General features: G+C 45.1%; 1 protein-coding gene across 3 annotated transcripts in view; it reads left to right on the forward strand.

The window, feature by feature from the left end:
- The window catches only part of MEIS1 (Meis homeobox 1), a 93,297-nt gene that overhangs the window by 22,799 nt on the left and 49,533 nt on the right, over positions 1-20,965 (forward strand). The window lies entirely within an intron of this gene.

The raw sequence follows: 20,965 nt of genomic DNA on the forward strand, positions 1-20,965 counted from the left end.
ATCATGTTTCATTCAAGTGCTGTTAGACAACAAAGGAATTGTGTTTCCAGAAAAAAAAGGTTGAACAGTACTGATTAGCATGGCAAAATCTGAGTTTAACAAGATTAGTTTTTAAACTAAACCAGTATTTTTTAATTTTTTATACATGCGGACGTAACTTACGTTGCGAATAGCATCTCTTTATAGAATCTTAAGTATTTGAGACACTTTATTGTTTAAAGAAAAGTTGCTGACTTCATCGCAAGCATAGCCTAGTAAAAATGGGGCCTGGAATAGTAAACTGCTGCAGAGCTGAGGCAGAAACTGGTAACCTTCTGACCTCTGACTTTTACTGGAAAATGATATGCAACATAAATCTAAGGGGCCTTTTTTCTTTCAAGTACATGCACGTATATATCCTGGTGGTGCTGTGCACAATGCCATAGCTGAAGCGGTGTCAGTGTGTTCATTACAGCTTCTTACTTTTGGGATGGACTTTAAATCCCTGTGTTTTTCTAAGGGTGAAAGGTTACTGCAAAAGCAAGCGCTGTGGTTGTTTAGAGGGAGTTTTGTGCTTGGGTAGGGCTGCTTTTTTGTTGGCCGGGTGTGCGCGTGTTCTTGCGTGTACCAAACGTTGGCATGTACCTGAGCCACTGCGGCACTTGGGAAATGGAGCTCCTTGGTTCCTTCTGTGCTTTTTAACACTTTCAGGCTTTGTCTTCTAAATGTGGCATGTAATTAGTCTGCGGTGCAGCCCTAGCTGGTGCCTTGTTGCTCTCATCACTGCCTACTCCAAGCAAGGTGTGTGCTGTGGTCTTGGACAGGAGTGCCTTTTGGGTAGGATGTCAGTGTGCGTTAGCCATCGTGGAAACTCTTACCCAAATTGAGCAGTAAGTTTTGCTGAGGAGGGGTTTGCTGCCAGCTCCTGATAAGAGGCATCTGGTGAGGAAGGGCTTGTTGTGTTGAAACCTTAGGAAATGGTGAACGAGGGGAACTGGCCAGCTAGAGCTCTCAGCTCCAGTTCTAGAAGGAAGTTAAGGGAAGCAGACCCTGCCCAGTGGGTGCCTGGTCCCAGGCCTGCCTTTGGGCCACCTGCCCTCTTGGGTAAGGTCCTCTGTCTTTTTTGAGTAACAGGGATGTGGGAAGGATAGCGGTGGTCTTCATGAGCCTTGCTTTGCTCTTGGTTTGCTCTCAGTACTCTGAAGCTGAGATTCAGGGGGAATCTCATTTGTTGAGGCACACTGCCATGCCCATATATTTGCCTTGCGTAAGAAAAGCATGTATTTAGCCTTAGAGCACTGCCCTATGTGTGTGTTGGGCTCCAGGTCCATGGAGGACATGGGGCACACAGACAACAAAGCTCGGGGCCCTCAGTGAAGATTTTTTTGCTTGATCCTTAATCCAGACTATATGCAAGTTCTATTTTGGGGCTTTCTGGAAGGTTTTTTCCTCAACTTGATGTATCACTGCTTTAAATCCCCACTGAGTGTGCTTTTATGTTCACGTACAAAATTCATGGAACAAAACCTTTGCAAACAGGAGAGGCTCCCTTTCCTGTAAACACTTTAAAGTCTTTTTTAATGCGTAAATTTATTTACTTAGCGATAGCAATGACTCCCAGCTGCTCCAAGCTGTTGTGTAAGTCCCTACTTAGCTGCAGGGGAGATGGTTGGCGGTCTCGTGCCACCGAGCAGCAGGCTGTATTATTTCATGGACAGTGACAGTGTCTCACACAAAAGGCCAGCGTTGTGTCATTGCAGTGGACAGTTATAGCACAGGAATGCAAAATAATATTACAGACAAGTTTCAAGGGCTGCTATCCTATTCCTTTGAGCGTATTGGGAAGAGGCTCTTTTCTAGTTTTTTTGTGAAGGCCTCAGCCTCGGTTCAGAACGTTCTGTAACCTCCCATAATCGTTGCTCTTTTAAGTGCGAGCAGCAATATTTCTTTATCAAAACCTATCAGTGGCTGCAATGTTCTGGGGCCTTTTGCAAGAGTTGGGGCAACCTATGGGCAGACGGCAATCCCATTTTTATTTGACTGCTCTCCAGGCAGCGGGGCGAGAGAGCTGCGTTGTGCTCCAGTGGCGATTTTTGCACCGCTCGCCCTTGCACGTAAAAGAAAGTAATCAGAGCACCAGGACAGGCCCTGGGAGCGCTCAGATGGCCGATGACTAATGGGGTAGGTGGGCAGCAGCCCTCGGATTGGGCGCCTTAATGAGCACATTTCGCTCCGCGCTCGGGCTGCAGTTCCCCTTCACCTTTGCCCTTTATTGACCGAACCGACACTTCATTTTTCACATACTTCCAATTATGGCTGAGCTTAAGTGTCGTCCTGCCTCCTTTATTTCTTGCCCATGGACGGCTCAAGAAGGGGCCGAGGCCACGCAAGATATTTTAATTTGAAAAACTACCGTGGCAATTCGGGCTTAGGGTGTAACCTAAAACTGCTGCCACTTTGCAGTTTCACTGATGAAAACCAAAGTTTTAGTACCTCCGTAGTGAGCTGGGGATCATAGTTATGTGGGCTTTTGGGTTGATTATTTGGAGCTGCAGAGATGCTAGTGGTAGGAATCTACACGGGGAGGAATGGAGAGGGGTGAAGGGGGCTGTGCTCTGTAGCTCCAGGTGACTCAAATGATTTGTTTGCATGCACGTGGCTTTTTCTCAAGAGACGTCTTGTAGCATGATGCCTTGAGATGTGCTTTGACTGAATGCTCTCTGTACAGGCTGGAGGAAAGCAAAGCAGAGCTGTACCTGCACTTCTCAAACCCGAGACCATCATGCAGCAGCAATTGTTGTTTCGGGGCTATTCAATACACGAGTTTGCTTTTGTGGTGTTTGCAGGTCCCTAAGTTCTGCTGGAAGCAGCCCAAGTGAACTTGTGGTCCCATCAGGTGTGGGCTTTGGGGACCAACCAGCTGCTCCTGGACCTAGCATCCTGTGGTGGTGCCGCCGGGTTTGCAGTGCGCTGCTCGCTACCAGCTTTGTCACATGGAGTTTGCATGAATAATAAGTGGGCACGTCACCTGTGCTGTGTGTCAGCTGTGATTGCTTTGCATTTAAATATAGGGGCAGTGTGGATGGTTATTTACATCCAAACAGAGGTCCCTAAAACGCAGAAGTATTTATCTCAAAAAATGTATGAAGGATTACCTTCTTTATTATGTAGCCCTCTGGCACGGTAATGGCATGGCATATTTTTACTATAATATGGTAATAAAAGAATATGTAAAAGGCAGACAAAGGTTCTGTCTTTTCACTAAGGTGACCCCTGTTACCAAGTAACTGCTTTACTTATGAGCTTATTAAAAACTCAAAAAATGAGCTTTTCATACTTCACAGGCATTGATGTGAAAATGAGCTGTCCTGTGAGTAGTTTTCTTGATCATTTTTAGAACAATTGATTAGCCAAAGAGCCGCCGTCATTAGTTGACATTGACTGATAGCAATTTGTCACAAGCTCCGAAGGTCAGCCCGGCGGTGGGAGCTCCGGCTTGTCTTTGATTGACCTTTTCTGCTGCCATTATCATGCGATCGGTTGGGCTGGATGTGACCCTCGATTGGAAAAGACAGAGCATTAGTCAGCAGGGGCTGCTCCCTGCGCTTTTTCTAGGGGTTCAGATATTGTGAAGCCCAAATTAAGCGTAATAGGCTTGTTTGAAAGGAGTGGTGTCCGTGTGGGTGTTCTCTTGGAGGCTCTGCGGTCCCATTTGCCTTTCCTGTTTCTCCATCAAGTGGGCAGCACTCGGTTTGCTTTAGACCAGCGCATGCACCTGTGCCTCTTTGCTTGGAGTGAGATGTGAGATTGAAGAGAAAGAAGAAAGCATCTGCAAACATGGGCTTTGTAATTGCAAGCAGGAAACCTGAACCGTGGCTCTGGGTTGGAGGCTCTTCGTGTAGGTGCACATCCTTCAGCAGCACCGGCATTAATTATTTTTATCTCCGTGGAATCGTGTTTTATTTTTTAACAGTGATTGAGTGGCTGAGGATTATGCTCATAACAACACGATGTCAATTTATCATTCTGCTCTAAAGCCGGAGGGCGTGAAACTGTTTTTTCCTTCCTTCTGTGTGTTTTTCTGGTCTCGTCAGCCCGACTCAGCTGTTCGCTACTTTTTGGCTGTGCTGAGCTCTGTGCTGTGGCCAGGCAGAGCTCTGCTTCCATGCAGACCTGCAAGAGAGCCCTTGCCTTCACGTGCTATGTGCCATACATGGTCTGAGCATCAGTCTATTGCTGCTGCCAGGGTGTATTTAACCATTCACACTTACTCCCGACGCCTGTTAGTAGCTGGCATTTCTCTTTCTGATTTGGCAAAACTAACTGGAATACTTAGCAATGCTGTTTGTTTTGCCTAAATCGTGGATAGCAGAGTCACAAACCCAGTTCTTTTGCTTGTAAAAACCTCCCTCCCATTTGCCTTTTAGGGGAAACTTGAATATCTCTGCGTAAGCACCAACTTGTTTTTCAGGTCAGCCCCCAGAGATAATAAGCAGCTCACAATCAGGGCAAACGTCTCACTGTGATTTCGAGTCTTTGTTTGGGAAAGCTTCAGCCAGGCAGGGAACAAAGCTGGGCACAGGAGTCTGAAGCCATCCTCGGCAGAGAGAATGGCTTAAGGAACTGCTTACTTCACTCTTCGAAGTGACTGTGGAAATACAAGCATTGCTGACTTCTCAGCCCACCTGTAACTGAGCAGAAAAAATCACGTGCTGGAGTCTTTCTTCTTTTTTTTGTCTTTCTTCTTTTTTATCTTTCTGGGGGCAAGAAATCTACAATTAGAAATGCCTATTCCATTGGACGTCTGTGTGGCCGTGCATAAGTCTTTGCATACCTAGACATGTGTGTAAGAATGTGATCCTGACCCTCAGCTGAACATGCCACCAGCTTGCACAGGCCGCAGAAGTGTTACTGCATGGTGCAAACGTGTTCCTGAGCATGAGACCTTGGATACTAAACCTCTGGTGAGATAGCAGGGGAATGCCACGTTGCTAAATCTCTTCCTGAGCTGCATCCTAGCATCTTGTTTTCCTTCTTGGGTGGGACAGACAAGGGGATTTTGGTTGCAGAAATAGGTTCCCAAGATACCCGATTCTTAGCAGTGCTTGAGTTTGAAGGTCACTTGGATATGATCTGTTTTTTTTTCCTATGCATCCTGGGTGCACTCCTGTAGGTTGCAGAGTCTCGTTGGAGCAAATGAGCTTCCCATTCAGACCACAGGCTTTCCATATTTAGGGCACTGTTCTGATCCCCATTGGCTTCTCCAGGTCTTGCTGGCATCAGCTGAGTCTTTGGCCATCGGATGCTGGCAGAGAGCAACCTTCTGGTGTGCGTCATTGGCCTCCTTACATTAGAGGTTAAAAAAGCCAAGTCATGTTCTTGAGATGGCCTCCACTTTTGTGAAACAATTTATTGCAGTGACTCCAAACCTGCAAACAGGCATTGTTTCTGGATTAGTGATGCAACAGGGTGCGGCATTTGGCTGCTTGGTGTAAAACGTTTTCCTACCTCTTGCGTGAAGTGCTGCGCGAGGGGGAAAAAAAAGATGACTAAGGTTGGAAGACAGGCCTTTAAACTGATGAATCGTGGGTGAAGCCAGAGCTTGTCCTGCAGTGCAATTGCTGCTGCAAGAGACTGACACGAGATCCGTCTGCTTGGAGTGATCAGCTCCGGATTTTATGTGAAAATATATTTTATTAAAACATTCCATTTAGGAAATAAGATAATTACTGGATTTTTTTTTATTGACTCATTTTTGGATGTGTTTCACTAATGCTGGCGTGCTTCTGTTGGTAAGAACTAGAAAGTCGTTGCAGTTTGCGTTTCCTCGCCCTTCCTACTCCGGTGATGGGAAAGCTTTGACAATATTCATTCAAATTTGACAGGCGATTGCTTCTGTAAATGAATACACTCCAATCATAATTGTTGCAACAGGATTGTTTGATTACCTGGCAGTAGCCTCTTTCCCTGTGATAGCTTTTGGATCACCTGTTTGCTGAGAGCATTTGACAGTCCTCATGTTTATTACCCAATTGAATGTCAGTAGCAATTGCAGCTAAAGATAAACGAAAATGCAAGTACTTGTTGACCTTGACTTTTTTCCACAAGATATTGGACTTGATGGCTCTATTGCTGTTGAACTGATAAGAGTTATAAACAGTAGTTTAAGGAAAATGTTTTATTCCCAGAGGAAAATACCACGCTGCTGTGGGAAATGGCATGTGACTCTGCACTCTTTGCCAAATTTACTTGGTTCACCTTCATTTAGGCTGTGGGAAAACAAAATACAGTTTCCCCCTTTTACAACTTTAACATCTCAGCAAACATGAATTCCTGCGCTCTTCGTAAAGTTTTGTTGGCAGGCAGCTCCAGCAACATCATGTGAGCGTGAGCCCTCTCTGTTTTACGACGAGCTATAAGGAGGATTCTCAATTCTTCCTCATTTTCAGGATGATTTGATAATTACAGGGAGGGTGCAGAGTGTTCTTCTCGTGTTCCGTGGGAAACTCAGTGCGTCCATAGCTGGGAACGGTCCCATGCAGATTGCTGTCTGGATGTGGGCAAGAGGTGTCCAGCTCCTGGTGGGACAGGAGGGAGCAGCCCCAGCCCCACAGGTCTCACCACCTTAACACTCCTCGATTATGCTATTTTTGCGACTTCTTTTTTAACCCAGCTCCAGCATGGAGCCTGAAACGAAGCCTTCAGCGGGAACAGGCAATAGGCTCTGAGCTCTTTGGGGATGAAAGTCATTGGATAAACATATCGCAGAGAGAGCACAAAAGACTGTGGAATTATGTTGTTTAAAACGTAAGTCCTTTTGTATCAGAAACTGCTTTGATAAACTCCATACAGTGTCGCAGGAGCTTGTTAGAGCACAGAAACACAGGATTAAGCAGGGCTGTAACAGTTAGCAGAGTCAGAGTAGTAATCTTATTGCATTGTATTTTTTTTTTTTTTTAGGTAAGATTAAGCTGGCACTACATTATATGTTTGTGGGCGAGGGGGCATTCTTTAAAGGATTAATTAATAGGATCAACGCTACAAGATGCTGACATCACTTTTTCTAAGCACAACGATGCATGTGGGCTTTTTTTTTTTTTTTTTTTCCTTTTTTCAATTAATGAATGAGTTGTGAGCACCGAAAACCTCCCCTGGAAGTTGCAGGCAGTTTTTTGTGGTTGCTCTTTGCCCGAGCATAGCGTGGAGGTGTTGGAAAGAAAAAATATTATACAAGCAAGTAAAAATGTAATAGGGGTGGACTTTTTGGTTACTGTGTAGTCCTTTGCTGTTCATTTCTTTTTGTGTGGCTGGCACTGTGCTATGGGAAGGAGATGGCTCTGGTAGCTCTACTTGTCCCAGGTGCCACCCTTTGTAGAGCAGAATGGGTAGACCAGCCAGGAGACCCAGTGTGTCTTCAGGGAGAGCTGCAGGTGATGAACGTAGCCTGCCTGGTTCTGAACTCTTTGCCCAGCTCTCGAAGTGCAATTAGCGTCACATGGATGCAGGCTAAAAATATTCCAGAGTTGGTAGTGTCCCGATGGAGCTGGGAAGGAGGTATGACTTAGCTCTGCCTCAACAGCAGGTGGAGGTCATAGAGCCAAGCTTGTAGGCTGGAGAAGCTTCTGTTGCTCCCCTTGCCTTGCTGAGATCTCCTACTACAGAGAAAGGCCAGCACCATGCTCCCGCCTGGTGCCCTGGGCTGTAGCCCACGTACATTTGCGTTGACAGCCTTCATTAAGGGAAAAGATTAACGCGGTCAATATTAGCTGAAGTGCCTGAAGGAAAGTGTTGCGGTTTAAAACTTTGTGTAAGCTCCTGGAACATCAGAGCAGGGAGTGGAAAAGAAGATTCCACAGTGGGATTGCAGCATTTCGTCCGTGCTGTACTTTTCCCGTCCCCAATCAGTTTTAAAGCATCTCTCATTGACTCCCTCCCACTACCTAGCTATGGCACTGAGAGTGACCCAGGGGAGGATTTTGGTGCAGCGTACTGCTCATCTCCTGTTTTGTTTTTTTCTGTATTTGTCTGGAATAACCCATGCAAATTCCATGTGAGACCAGCTGTGTAAAAACCAGAATCATAAATGACGTGATTGCATTGTAACTATCAGACAGAACTGATCTTGTGCTGTGTTGCTGTAAGAGGTTGTAGGTAAAGTAGGGGATTGTTTTGTCAGTCAGTAAGCAGCTTGAGCCACAAAGTCCTTGAATGTCAATGTATAAATAGTTTGTGTATGTATAAATGTATAAAAAGTTTGTGTATGTTTGTTCACGTACGTGCTTGAGTATGACTTCCTCTCACTATTATATCTCTTTATTCTGTGAACCTGGCAAGAAAGCTGATAAAATAACCTGCTTTGTGCAGTGTAGTGGCTTTTCCAAGACCTTTCATATTTCCTTCTGAAATAGCGTCGTGCTAAGTTGCTTGGAATTACAGCTGCAAAATATGAATTAGTGAATGGTGCTGGTGTTAGTGTCTGGCTGTGGATTTCATCTGTCAGAAAACCCCTGAGGTGGCCGTAATGTGCCAGGCTGAGATGCAGAGAGGGGAGCATTCCAGGCAACGTAGCCACATCGTCAGGAGATGCAGAGTGGGTGACTTGGTTGAATTTAATCCCAAGAAAGCAAACCACACTGATCTGCAGGAATGCAGGCTGGAGCAGGAAGAGCACGTTCCTCGTGACAGGGGTGTACATCTCTTCAGCAAGATTCATTATACCCTATCATTGAAAAACATAGAAGGCACAGATAGGCAATTTTGCAGCACAGCTCTCCATACATAATGCTTTAATATAAAATAAAATTGCCTCATACAAATTAAAAGAAATTCTATATGTTACTAGTACATTAATTTTATTTACTGTTGTGGTTGGTGTGGGTGAAATGGCAGCGTTCAGCTTAAAAGCGCCTCACGAGCTGATAAATGCAAACTTGCTATTACCCATATTAATATTCAATTAAAATGAATAATCAATTTACTTGACCACTGGAGATTGGCCAGGGACAGAGCTGAAGTTGTATTAGGTATATCGTACTACTCTGAATACATCATATAGCCTTGCAAAAGCGGTGCTAATTTTAGCCTGCAAAGAGGATGAAGATAAACTGCCTGCTGCTAGTTTGCCATATGCCATCCTGGTGATAATATGCAAGTACAGAATATTCTGCGGGGAGGCTTATTGTTTCAGAGAAAGAAAACTGGAAGAGAGTTGAGCAAATTTCTGCTCCGTAAACGTATACAAAATAATGAAATAAAGCAAACCTCAGGTGCTGGTAGATGAGATCTCTGAAATTTGTTTTGGTTTTACTGGCTTTCATGGGAGTCAACAATTTGCTTTAGTATATATTTGATCCAATTTTCTCCATTTCTCGCATGTAAATCTTAAAATCAATCTAAGTAAAAATTGATCTTTGCTCCGGTAGGCAAAAATATAGTCTGAGTTGCTCCTAACTCGTTAAAAGGCTCCCATCCTTCGGGTTTAGAGTGGAGATACAGCCTCAGCCAAGCAGCTCCGTTTGGTGAAAGCCATCGACCTGCTCTGAATGCGGGGTGGGCGCTGCCTGGCCCCCCAGCTTTGGGACTCAGGGGGTTTGAGGGCTGGGGGGAAGCTCCGCATTAGCAAGCGGTGAAAAGCTTGACCTGAGGCTGACCCGAGGCAAAGAAACCCCCCGCTGGAGAGTCCCGTTTTGACATGGATACCTGTGGGGTGCGGGGAGGAGATAAAGCCCGGGGAGGCAGATAACGTAATCCCATTGACCTGGGAACTTTTCAGATATTACAAGCGAGTGAATGGCAGGAATAATAAAAGAGCGGCAATATTTGCCTGCCCCCCGTATCTGTGTAATGTCATTTCCAAAGGGCTGTAGTAGATAATAGCAAATGTGCTTTCAAGTATCAGATCAATCTCCTGAAGTGATGGGGAAGGCTTGATGCTGGGATCTGGCTGGTGCACATGCTTGAGAGTGTAATACAATCCTCGGTGCAGCAGGGAGAATTGTATAAATGGACAAAGATCTGCTGATTGCATCTTGTGCTAAAGTGTTAAGTAAAAGATCTGGCTATAAGAGATGGCGGGCTGACTATTGTCTGCTCTTCCGACTTGTTTTTATAGGGGTTTTCACAGGAACAAATACAATTACCAAAATAAAAGCGGGCAGTGTGGCTGCTCCTATCACGGTGGGACACATGCTCTTGAGGCAGTGTGGGCAGGAAGCTTGTCAGGTCTGTCCCCCACCATTTCCATTGCATCTTTATCTCCCCAGCTCATTGTTTGCCACCGAGTGCTTGGAATTCCAGTTTCCAAGTAAAAGCTTCCTGTTTCTTGCATTTAAATTTAGTTTGGTAAGACATAAATTCAGCTGGCTACTTATCAAGGAGGGCATTTTTTTTGTAAATAAGAGAGAATAGGAAGAAGACATTAATTCTGATGTGACGATAAGAAGTAGAGTTCTGCATATTCCCAGTGGCAGGAAGCACGAGGTTGTATCCTCATGATAAGGTAATAGATGGATGCTAAATTCAGCCTTTCCACCCTGAGTAATTTTAGAAGGGGCCCCGTCATCCAGATCTCGTTTAAAAGCAGAGGTAGGCATATCCTGCCCTCGTTATCCAGCATTTCCTTGAGAGCCTCGCTGCTCACAAGTTTTCTATACCAATATTCCAAGCTAGTGGTCTGCATGTTCCTGTAGTCATCCCAATCCCAGATTTCCCTCTGGAGAGTTCTTATTTCTCTCCATTGCCTGTGGAGGCACTCTGCGAAGGCTTATCGCCACTGTTTGTTGCTAAACATCACTGCCCAACTGAAGTGCCTCAAGCAAGGAGGGGTACATCTGTGTCAGGCTCCTTGTTTCTTTGGGAAGGAACTTCTTGCTCCGCACGGGTAAAGCTTTTTGTGCTGCTGAAGAGCAGGGGGTAGTTTTGGGCGCTGGATTTGCATGTGGCACTGTCTCCTCTGCAGCTCCTCGGTGTTCTGGCATTGTCATCCTCTGAAACTCTTGTCTTTGCTGGTCAGTACTGCAAATATGAATTGGGCATAAATGTTGACAGGCATAAGAATAAAGATATAAATGTGTAAATATAGATATCTATTTAACATAAGTCCTGGGAAGCAGTGTTTGTGTCTCCATGCCTAGCTCTTGGAAAGCCACGTTTCCTGCTCCCTTTACCATCTGGACACTGTTGCTCCACTTGTGGGTTGTGGTAGAAGGCTTTTGTATGCCTCTAGGAGCTGGGGACTTGAATGTAAAACCCAGGCTCGTGGAACGAGGTTAGCAGTGGATCTCACAGCTTTCAACTAAACACCGTGGTGGCCTTTCATGAGATGAAAGACTCCATGAATGAAACCTTGAAATGAAATGAGTTCACGTGGGAGGAACGGCAGCATGCAGACCACTGGGTCGTGGCTTTGTTGTGCTGGTGGACGCGGGGTCCTTTGTCCACCGGGCACTGCAGCTGGTGGCACTGCTCTCCGCCTCCCTCCCTTGGATGCTTTTAAATGTAAAACCGGAGTTAAACCCGTTTCCACCCCTAACAAACAAGATTCACCTTCAGTCCATTTAGGCACGCTAACACGCATTCCAAAAGGCTCATTTATCCGTTTTGTTTTGTGGTTGTATTTGTTGCGATCCTCACTAGCAGATGAGGCGGGTTTTCTTTTGCTTTATTTTTGTTGTTGTTGTTCTTATGATTTCTATGGGGAATGTGTTGAACTCGTATTTTCATATCAAAGACGAACAAATTCCCTTTGGATTCTATTTCCCCATATATCTCCTGATTGCAAGCAGTGCTCCTGATGTGCTCGAGAAACATAGAATTCAGGGCTCTGTATCCTTGCAAAGCTCCAAGTGCAGACTCTGGGGCTGGAGCCAGCTCTGGAGTCTGGGGCAGAAGCAGGATAGGGGACTGGCAGCAGCAGCACAGGCGTTGTCAGCACCTTGTCACTGCCTTTATCTGGCATCTGGAGGGATGGCTCTCAAGGGAAATCCCCAGGATGGAGCCAAGTGAAGTGCTTCCAGGGATGTGCAAGCAGGGAATTCTGCTTGCCATCCATGGGTTGTAACCTGCACAGATCACCGTGGGGTGTTGGAAAGTTGGGCTCTGGGTCTTCAGCCTCCTTACCTACATGCTGCTTCCAGTCTGCACCATGGGATGGAGTAACCTGTGTTGTCTTTGAGCAAATTGAAACAGCAGCACTGTGCAGAACCTCTCCCTGCACGCTCATATGCAACCTCAGCCTTGCAGAAAACCTCTGAGAGGTAAGCAGGAAAGAAAGCTTCCACGTGGCTGCATGAGCAAGACCCTCTCCTGGGGTGTTTTTGTTTGTTCAGGTTGCTGCTTAGATTGTTTCCATTGTAAATATGGTTGTTGTGTTGAAATCTTTTCCACAGATATTAAATAATGTAGACGTAAGAATAGTTTTCAGATGAGCTTTGAACTTGAGCCTGCGGTTATAGCTGAAAACCTCCGTCTTCCCTTCTCATTTGCATAAACCACGAGCTGCAGGTGAAGCTGGTCAGGCAGCTCAAATAAATTACAGAACTCAGAGTTGTTTTGCATAGAAAATGGCAGCGTGATTAGCAGCGGTTCAGAGGCTGGCATTGTTGGTAGCTGTTCAGATAATTGGCAGATATTTGTGAAAGTGTGTTCGTGTCTCACGAGAATCGCCAACTTCTGGCACTGGTGGCTGTTGTTCAAGCATTGCAATGGAGTAGAGTGCAAGTATGTGGCTGGAGACTAACTTCTGCGCCTGCAAAACCTCAGTGACCCAGTTTGAGACTGGCCCTTGCCTGCAGGTTGGAAGTGGTCAGCTGTGAGTTGTGCGGTTGAAGCAAGTGGTCCACAAACAATTGGAAAATTAGGTTTCCTTTCTGCTCAGCTTGCAGTGAGTTTGTTACAGAGGCTCTTTTTCATAGCGGCAGTAACTGGAAATAAGTATTTGCTAGGATTTATTTGACTGTCACAAGGCAATTTGAATGCCAGTTTGCAAGTGTTTTCTTTCTTTTTTGTCTGTGTCTGAATGTCTGTGTACCTGTATTACAAAAACATCCTGGTCTTCATCAGATTACTCTTCAGTAGTTTTGCTTACCTCTATCAATCACAGCGCAGCTTGAAAGGACCACTCTGATTCATGTTTTTCAGGGATATTATTCAGACCTCAAAACTGATACTTCCTTAGCCATGGCCAGAAAGCCCTTTCTGTGGTTACAGTCTGCTTTTCCTTAGCAATTAAGGGTCGGGTGGCATTAGAGTACCGACTGAGTGTAATAGCCACTTTAGCCACCTCCGCAGTGGGGAGGAAGCATGCAGGGCATCTGCAGAGCCCAGGAGCAATGTGAGGTGACCTCAAGTGACCAGAGGCACAGAATAGTGAAACTCATGGATGGAAAGGTCTGTACCATCCCAACTTTGATGACGCTTCTCCAAGAAGCGTACCTGTTCCTTCCAAATGGGTTGATTTTCTGCAAAACTGAGATATGATCTTTCTGCTTACCTCGGAGCAGCTTCATTTTGCTGCCTTACAGCTAGGTGCTGTAAGGTGAGGATTGTGTTTTCTGTTTCAGTGGCTGAAGCTGAACATTCCCATTTTTGATCTGTATTTTCCCCTCTCTTCTGAGTTTGAGGGTACTTGCATATTTACCCACAGATATGCAGGCTGACCACTCCAATCAAAAGCAACAGATCTTACCAGCTACCTTTCAATTGCATCATGCTGAAGGCAAAGTATGAACATGCATTGCCATAAGCACAAAGCAGCCAAGCTTCTGCCTGGCCTTCGAGATGTGTACCCAGACCTCGGTGGAGGGTAGGGTTTTCCTTATCCTAATAAATACATTTTGTCTGGGGAGATGAGAGGCAGAAGGAGAGATCGTATTTGCCCAGTGCTAAATAAAGGGCTATTTATGCCTAATACATTGGCAGAATTATTCTGAAGCAATTCATCCGTGAGAAAATGTGGTCCTTGTGTCACTGCCAAGGTCAGTGAGACCTATGGTGATCTGCAGAATAAGTTCAGGTCATCCAAGTTAAATCTGCCTAGGGGCCTACTTAGCTCATGCACCACATTTTTTCCAAGATTTATAAAAGCAAACATCTATAGATGAAGGCAAAGCTAAGGGTGTGGTAAGCACTCTCCTTTGAGCCAAGGTCTCCTGTTTTTCCTTTCTCCTTTCCAGGTTGCTCCTTCCATTTTCTTTCCATTCTTCTCTCTTCCCAGCACTACAGGATGCTTGAAAAGTCAGTCTTTTCCTTCACATCACAGCCACTGCCTATAAACCTTCCTAGCTCATTCCACATGGACAGAAAGGACACAGGGAAGTTGTTGGTTTTGGAATGGGAGCAGCAACTGTGTGGTGTGCCCTCAGACAGAATTTGCTCTCATGAAGCTTTTTGATTTGGTTTTTGGGGGATGTTTAAGCTTTGTTCTGGTTTGGTTTTCAGGCACTGTGTGGCTTTTTGCTAAGGTCTGTCTTTGCTTTGAGCTTTGTGTGAGGTTTTGGTTGAATGTTGGCTCAGAAGGAGTGGATAAAAAAGAGAAATCACCTGGAGATGGCAATTTGTCTCCCTCCCTTCCTTCATCCTTCTCACAACAGATTCCTGCTGGTGATGCCATTAGATGTAGCAACATGAATAATACTCAAATTCTAGGTTGCCCTAGGAGCTTTTTCTTTTCTTCCCATCAGTTCGCATATTCCAAGTAAACTGAGGTACCTAATGCCAAGGAGTGTATAGTGATGGAAGACGAAGAGGTAAAAATGAGGCCTGTGTGCACCTGTAGGTGAAACGTAGTTTTTAACTGTCTAGCGTTGGTAGTTAAAGTCTTGACCTGACTTAACTTTCCCATTCACTGCATGTTTGGAGCCTTCTGAGATGTTTATTGTTTTTTGTTTAGCTTTTGCAATAACAAACCAATAAAAACACCCCTCAAACCACTCTAAACTATATTTCTATCTTGCACTGTGAGACAAACAGCAAAACACCAGAAGCTGCAATAGTCACAGGAAACGGGGTGGGTAGCGATAGGACAAGGGGGAACGGTTTTAAACAGGGGGGAGACAGGGGTGGTTTAGGTTAGATATTAGGAGGAAGTTTTTCACACAGAGGATGGTGACACACTGGAACAGGCTGCCCAAGGAGGCTGTGGATGCCTCATCCCTAGAGACATTCAAGGCCAGGCTGGATGTGGCTCTGGGCAGCCTGGTCTGATGGTTGGTGACCCTGCACACAGCAGGGGGTTGGAGCTGGATGATCATTGTGGTCCTTTTCAACCCAGGCCATTCTATGATTTTATGAAGACAGAACATAGGAGCGTCTTGAACAGGTTAAGGTGGAGCTGAAGAGGATGAGCTAACTCAGAAGAATTGAGCTGCCTGATGGGGATTCTTAGGCCTGGGTCACAACAAGAAGGCAGCTCAGCTGAGGATAGTTGAGAGTTCCCCTCTCTTGCTGTTCCTCCAGGAGGTCCTACAGCCTTGTAGGGTTATCAGGCCTCTTATCAGGGCGGATTCATGCCTCCTACCTGGATGCACTGAGATTTTATCCCAACTGACCCAAATGGGGGGTTGCTAAAACAAATTAGTGTAGCTGAGACCAGGCAAGGTGTGGGCTTGCTGCCAGCAGCTGTTGTGCCGAGCACAGCCAGCTGCAGGCTGTAGCCCTAGAGCCTGGCTCCAGGTTTGTTTTTCCCATTGTAGCCCTTTTTCAGCACCACCTCATCAGAGCAGATTTGCCTTTTGTGTTGGAGAGGGACAGTCAAGTGGAAGAAAATTTGGTGTAAGCTTTGCCTCTGTCAAATCTACTTATCTCCCTTTGGCTTCTGCACCTCCTTCCAGAGGAGCAGCCACTGCTATTGTCACGGGCCCTCCAGAGCGGGCGGCCTTTGCTGGAACAACAAGAGAGTGGATTTGGAGCACCAGGCAGCAAGGAGTATAAGAAAAATGCTACTCATTCCGTCTACACTCTCCTCATAAAGGGCTTGTTATGGAGACAGCTGCTTGTTTTGTAATTAAGGTGTTTTCCTGAACTGGCTGTATGCGTGCTATAACAAAGGGTTTTGTCTTTGGAGAGTAAAGGAGGCTCCTGAGCATGCTAGGCAGCGCTGGCACTGGGTGAGGGGAGTCCCAAAGCCATCCTTTCAGCCAAGACTGCAAGTGTTATTAATGCTAATGATAACCACATGGTTATCTGACTCATCAGACTTTAGTACACCTGTGGAAGAGGATCTTCCAGGTGCATGGGGCCATCCCTCATCTCTGCCCTCCTTTCCATCACTGTGAGATATGGGCTCCTGCACTGGGAACCAGCAGACTCTCAGAAGGTAGTTTGGATTAACCTTGCAAAACAAATCAAAATTATCTTCCTCTTGTTTTAGATATAAAGGAATGATTTGTGGCTTAAGTTCAAAGCCAGGTGTCTTTTCACTAATTGCCCAATTAAGATGTTTCAGTGGGTGGAATTTGCTTGAGCAATTGGCTGATGCAAGTGGATCTTTATGATGTTGTGTGAGCTGACGGATGCTATTTGGAAGCACCAGCAACGGTAGCTGAGATGTTGTTACTGTCAAAAGGCAAAAAGGAAAATAGCAGGGGTGTTTGTTCTTATTTCTCTTATTTTTTGTCGTTGATGGCCACAAAGTGACCACTGAATTTCGGGAAGTGGAATGTATGGTGCTGCCATGGCATGCAAAGGGAAGCTTAATGTCAGGTTTCTTTTAATCATGTTTAGTTTTTATTGTCAGATATTCCTGATGGATTTCCCGAGGCAGAGGAAATAGACTGTATTGGTTCTACTACTATTTTAAACTGTGGGTGACAGAAGCAGAAGAAAATACATTACCTACAAACAAGAACTTTTTCACTTGAAACAGAACACGTGGGAACTTCCAATTGGAAATGTTCACTGTGTACATGACAGATCACAAATCTCAAGTTGCCCATGCCACATCTAAGCTACTTTTCTCCTGTCGGTTACAATCGTATGTCTCCTGTGACATATGGGATCTGGTCCTACAAAAGAGAATTTGGGGCAAACAGCATCTGAGCTACAGTTCCTGCAGGGCACGCTGCAGCTTGGGCTGGCCTTGGCTTGTCTGGAATTGGACTAAAAGAAAATGCTTTAGATTGGCTCAACAGACATAAGCGTTTTGGTTCATTTCAGCAAACAATGAAATGTTTTTTTTCCAGTAGAAAAATCTAATTTTCAATGGTTTGGATAGTGTCAAGGGCTTGGCACATTTTTCTTGTTGTAAAACATGAAATCTACAGCATCATCTCTGGAGCAAGCATGCAGGCAGGGCCCAGGGCAATTTAACTCTTTTTGAGGGAAGGAAGCCTATTTAAATGCTCAGCTATAACAAACTGTTTCCACAGGTAATACGTCCCTTAGTTTATACCTAGTATGTGTCTGGTCTTTGCTTTTGAGTTTCTTATAGCTGCTTGTGCTATAAAAATCCTGTGAGTGCCCTATGAGCAGGAGGAACATAGATTGAGCCAGTTGTTAAGGAGCTATAGAGATTGGCAGAAGTTGACCTTGTGGCCATTTGGGATATTGGTTGGGCATATTTCCCCCATGGCAGAGCAGCCCTGTGCTCCTTCTGCTGCTTCTTGTGTGTTCCTGCTTGTGTAAGTGAGCTAGTCTGAGTGAAACCAGCTGAGAATTTACCTGCATGGAAGCTGTGCGTGGTGACTTTTCATAGAGAACACAGCTGGTGGGACCCTTGACTGGGAAGCCCAACTCTCCAGCTGAGGTTGAAGGAAACGTGTTTCAAAAAAGACCCTTATTTGAACAAAGTAGAGAATGGCTGAAAAGCAGCTTTTTTCAAGGAATGGCTGGGACTCCATGCTAGTTTCAGGTAAAACAAACAAAATAACCCAACAAATTGTTTAAGCTTTTTCTCTGTTGGAGTAGGATGTTTTTTTCCTGTTTAACCAGATACTCTTCTTCTTCTGTAGGGTATTTGCTTCCAGTTGCTTAAAGTAAACTTCTGTAGCTGGCAGTGGGAAGTTGTTTGCTTCCCATACAATGAACTGCTTTCTCTTTAATATTTCATATGGAACATAGATGTACAGCTTCAGAAATATCTTGCTCATAATAGTGAAGTTTTGTGAACCTTATTAAGAAGTGCTGCACTGTGCGGAAGAAGAGGTTTCCTTAGTTTTATCTGTAAAAAGCTGCCGAACAAATGAAAATGTGTAAAATCTGTGGGTTTTTTTTATGCCCCCCTCCCGCCCCCAATTCATCAATGCTGTTCTTAACCTTTGTGTAGACAGCTAATTTGCTCGTTGTTTGCCTGAAGGGAATTCAAGTCAAAAAGGAGGATTGAGTTACTAGAAGAAGGTGCTCCTGTCTCTAGAGAACAAAGTACAATGATTCAATGAAAAAACTTTGAAAATTTGTCAAATGCCAGAGTGTAATTTATTCTGGTCCAGGTTACTCCATCTATGAATATTTGTGTAGGATATTTTTGCAACTATTTCCTTTACTATCTTGTAAATATGGATACTATCCGTGACTGACAGCCTCCTACTGCTCATGTCATGGGCTGAATCCTTGCATGAAACATGGAGTGCATCTCCTTAAGAGATGCGTGCAAACTGAAGCACAACAGTATTCCTTGCTAGTGCTCATTTTCAATCTTGCTGTTCCTCATTAACTTTTTACTAAGTATATTTGAGAAGGCTTTTTCCTAAAGGAATAAGAAAAAATAAACCTGTCCCTTTCAGCCCCACACTTCAGATTCACAAGCAGACCTCCATCATTGTAAATCCTTTTTGGGATTGCTTCAAAGCTTGCTGAGTGTGCCAAGCTGACTGCACAATCACCACCCCCAAAAAAACCCAGAAGAACAACAACTCTCAAAACCTCTATGTTCTTCTTTGATTGCCCAACTCCATTCAGTGGTGGTGTGAAATGGCAGTTCTTGTTTTAAGTCCATGAGCAGCAGGTTGCGGCGTGTTCCTTTCACTCTTGCCCTTGCTTTACCTAAAAAAACATGTTGAATTCCTGGGTCTGCTTTCTGGGAGTTGGTGGTTTGTACCTTGGAGGAAGATTGCACTTCATGCATAAAGCTGTTCTTGCTTGGTGGAGAGTCAGTGTGGTGGATGTGTGGGTACACAACAAACTGGAGATGTATATCTGTAAAGGTGCAGAGATTATAATAGTTACTCCAAGTTAGCATACAGCATTGAAGAAAGGTTACAGAAAGTCATTTTGCCACTTACAACTCTGTAGTAGATTATATTGCTCCTCAAAGTTCTTAATGAATCCTGCTTTCCAGCAACTGAGAAGGTTACTAAAACAATTTGGATTTTTGAAGGGGTTAAATGAGAAAGGAACAGAGCTGTGGTTGGCCAGTGAATGGTTCAATATTTGGTTTAAGCAATGTGGGATTTCTCCAACATGTAAGGGCTTTTTAAAGAAAATTTTACTAGATTTTTTTTTTTAATCACCCTACTGAAAAGCCCATGAACTTTGAGGCAGTGTGTTGCAATGCTTCAGTGCTGTGAAATATCTAAGTCTAGTGCAGATTTTCACTAGAGTGTGGCCTACAAAACTTAGTACAAATAACTCTCATACAATGGATATTTGGACTGTATTAGCTTATTGAATATGAAAGTATGTGCAAACCTTCAAGCTGAGTCCTTCAGAGGACACGGATCTCTCATCTTCAGTGCTCACCACAAAGGTGTGGGGGGAAGGCTTTGTAAGAATGGCTTGCATTTCTGTGATATATCTGTACTGCAGACACAGGTTGATTACAGGGCAGGGCTGCTTGCAATGAAAAATGACCTGCTATATCTGGTGAAAACGCTTATTGTGGGAAAGCAGTGTTCTGCTCTTCACTACTGAGAGCCAAAGGAAGAGTGTTTATGGTCTGAAGAGCCACCAGGAAGCATTACTTCCTGGTTGAGTGTGTGCAGGGGTGCAGGAAGAACAAGGGTCAGGCCAGGCTATGGGCAATGCTGTGTGAGCACCATATTGTACTGCATGGCCACGTCATTTGGACACCACTGTCTGTTCCTGACAGACCCAAGCCCTTGAAGCATGGGGAACACTTTTGACTTGGTGCAGGTGAGTGGTTTTCCTGGAATCCAAGAGACCACCCTACTGCACAGGCCAGTTCACCTGCAAGTGCTTGAAGGCTGGGTTTTGAAGACACCTGACCTTTCAGCCTTCATGATTGAAAGGACTGAGACCTGAATATGCCATCCCCCCTGCCCTCCCACTACTGCAGGCCATGATGTTGAACTGTTTTCAGTATGAAGCCCAGGGAGAAGTTTTCCAGTCACTACCTAATTTCTGCAGCAGCAATGGTGTATAAGCACAAGCATTGCTTTCCAGCAGTACCTATTTTGCCATTAAAGGTTTCCAGCAGATCACCTGCGACAAAGAGAGCATGAATGGCTCACGGAGAGGCTCTAACTTAGTTCTGCCTGCAGATTTTGGAGAGCAGGAGGCGCGGGAGGTGGCTGCGTGGGAAGGAGGCCCCGCTGGCATGGCCAGCTTGGCCCATTCAGTGGCCTGAATGTGATAAATGCCGCTTTATCCCGTCTTGAAAGGAACAAGATAGCGCGGCCTAAATGCCTGGGTGTGCTTAAATAGACAGCGTGTTTGAAATCCGAGCTGCCTGGTGGGCCGGGAGCTGCCACAGGTCACCTGCTGTGCTGCATGGGGATGGGCTTGGGTCCTGCACCAAATCGTCCATGGACAAACTGGAGGACAAATTCCTCTCTTTGTCGGTTGGCCTCTTTCGCTGGAGCGTGGCCTATAAGGTTTAGTAAAAACAATTCTTAAATATTATTTGAAAGGACAAATGGCCACGCTGAAAGGTCTGACAGTTTGACGCATAGCGCATGGTTTGGGGTGTGCGGAGCCAACGTTCTCTTCAGCTTGTTCAACGATGTCCGGCTGCCATGTCGAGGAGCTGTGCTTCCAGCAAGCCGACAGGCAACGTGTCTGCCTCACTAGCCTGAGATCCTTTCAGGCTCATTTG

Source organism: Lagopus leucura, unplaced genomic scaffold (assembly GCF_019238085.1).
Source record: "Lagopus leucura isolate 7727_CA_CO unplaced genomic scaffold, USGS_WTPT01 Super-Scaffold_73, whole genome shotgun sequence".
NCBI lineage: Eukaryota > Metazoa > Chordata > Aves > Galliformes > Phasianidae > Lagopus > Lagopus leucura.